The sequence below is a fragment of the Adiantum capillus-veneris genome, chromosome 24 (assembly GCF_014529385.1).
Source record: "Adiantum capillus-veneris isolate H3 chromosome 24, ASM1452938v2, whole genome shotgun sequence".
Taxonomy (NCBI): Eukaryota; Viridiplantae; Streptophyta; class Polypodiopsida; order Polypodiales; family Pteridaceae; genus Adiantum; species Adiantum capillus-veneris.
This window is the reverse complement of record NC_140954.1, coordinates 139640815-139643114: the sequence shown is the minus strand read 5'-3', so window position 1 is coordinate 139643114 and position 2300 is coordinate 139640815. Positions and strand designations below refer to the sequence as shown.

The window sequence follows — 2300 nt, the reverse complement described above, 5'->3', positions numbered from 1 at the left end:
AACTCTCTATCTACTCAAGTTGTCATCGACATCCACAGCGTGCTGATCTTTTCTTCTGCTCGTCTCTCTCTGCTCGATGGCCTCACCCCTGGCTACTTTGACGGTGCGCTTCTTTTTTTTTATGATTCCTCTGCACGCTTTTTTGTTACTGCCCCCCTTCGATATTGTGGTGTGTGTGTCGTGTCCGACCACCTAGTGTGGGAGGACACTTGGTCCACTATCTTGGCATGTACTAATTGGTTGGCAATATAAGGAGCTGCCCGACTATCGTGTAGGCAGACTCATTTGGGTTTTATTCTGGTCCACTTGTGAGCATACCACATTATGTGGTGTGTGTGTCCATTAGCTGTGTCCAACCACAGTGTGGGAGGACACTTGGTCCACTATCTTGGCATGTACTAATTGGTTGGCAATATAAGGAGCTGCCCGACTCTCTTGTAGGCAGACTCATTTGGGTTCTATTCTTGTCCACATGTGAGCACACCACATTGGTGGAGTTGACGGGCAAAGGTTAGTTGGAAACCTTTTCTTGCTTTTCTTGGAGCATCCTAGAAGTAGCGATGGTGTTTGCTTGGGATACCGGGTAGAGATAAGAGAGAGAGAGAGAGAGAAGAGAGCGCCATCGTGTGCCCCTCAGTTGCTGTCGGTAGCCCTACCTGTCCCTTTGTAGAAGCTGTAGTTCTTGCCCCCCTTCATCTACCAACCTCTGCCGCTGGTGCAGTCCAATCGGAAACCTTTGATGCAAAACCTGCAGACGATGCTGGTCCTGATCCAGCTGCCCACGGGGGTGCTACCGAGTCCATGCCGCAAATCGCCACTGCAGAGGAGACCTGCACCAATCCTACAGCCAGCCCGCTCGACTCAGTTGTTGCAGTCGAGGCTGACACCGCCATCATGGAAGCATTTATTGCTTCATTGGAAGAGCCTTCCTCAGCAGCCGCTGTTACTCTTTGTAGGCCACGATGCCGCAAACCCTGCAGATTACGCACCCATCATTACTTTTCTTGGTGCTGTCGAAGCTGCTGCAAACTTTGTTGCAGACGAATACCCTGTTTGCACAAGATTTTCCTGCCGCTACTTTTGCAGATGCAAGTAATGGTGCAACCCTCGCAGGCGACCATGCTATCCTCCATGCCGCCTGAGAAGACGAAGGTGTTGCTGCTGTAGGCAATGACGCTGTGGAAAAATCTCTATAAATAGGTGCCGCAACAGCAGCCCCTTCTTGTCCGGTTGCCCATCTCTCTGCACAAGCTGCATTCCAAGCAATGACACCAACGTGAAGCAACCCTCCCTGCTCCCGCTACGGTAATTACACCACTTGCTCAAAGCTTCTTGATCTTCAGGCACTCAATCTGGATCGGGTTGGATTGTCAACGTTCTTCAATTTGATCTGAATAATTTGCAAAACAGTCAAGCTTGCAAATCATTCCAGCTGGCGTTCCTTTTATGTTTCTTTAAGCACCTCTCACTGAACAATAGTTCATCTTCAATAAAGCACCTAATGCAACACATGAAACCCCTTTGAGAGAATAATGTATGTCGCCAAATATATTGTATTGTGTCCTTGCCGCTATGACACATGCCCTAGCTGTTCCTCGTATAGCCATTAGCATAGGGATAGCGACCTCATGCTTTGCCTACATCGAGATGTATGTCCTCAGCCGTTTAAGTCCACTCAGTCCCTAGTTGTCGTTAAGCCATTGTATGACCTTCCCCCCATACGAGGCGTCGAAGAGTCAAGTCATGTCGATCTCAGTCCAAAATCTTGTAAAAAGATGTGCATCTTTTTCTCCCTACGGGGCGAGGTGTGGTGTGTGTGTCCATTAGCTGTGTCCGACCACCTAGTGTGGGAGGACACTTGGTCCACTATCTTGGCATGTACTAATTGGTTGGCAATATAAGGAGCTGCCCGACTCTCTTGCAGGCAGACTCATTTGGGTTCTATTCTTGTCCACATGTGAGCACACCACAATATTATTAAAGAAAAAACCTTTCTTTCTTATTAGCTTCTTACTACAAGTGGCCATTCACACCCTTGTTTCAAGCAATCCTCCCAATACCATAAAAAAAAAACCCCGCCCGCTTCCTAGGTATCCTATAGTTGTGCGTCTAGAGGCTGTTGCATCAAGAACTTAAGCTTTCGATCTGGCAGCAGACTTGTCACAAAAAACTCCTTTAGTGCATCAATGCCGATTGCAGCGTGCCTCTTTCCACCTTTGGAGGTGACCATTCCTTATCTTTTATAAGTGCTTTAACCGCTCTTCCATCGGCATGAGTGATACTGTCAGTGGAGGTAAAAG

General features: G+C 48.0%; 1 pseudogene; it reads left to right on the top strand.

Annotated features, from left to right (window-relative positions):
• The first annotated feature begins 300 nt into the window (after positions 1-300).
• On the top strand, positions 301-1942 carry LOC147427245 (uncharacterized; annotated as a pseudogene).
• The last annotated feature ends 358 nt before the right edge of the window (positions 1943-2300 follow it).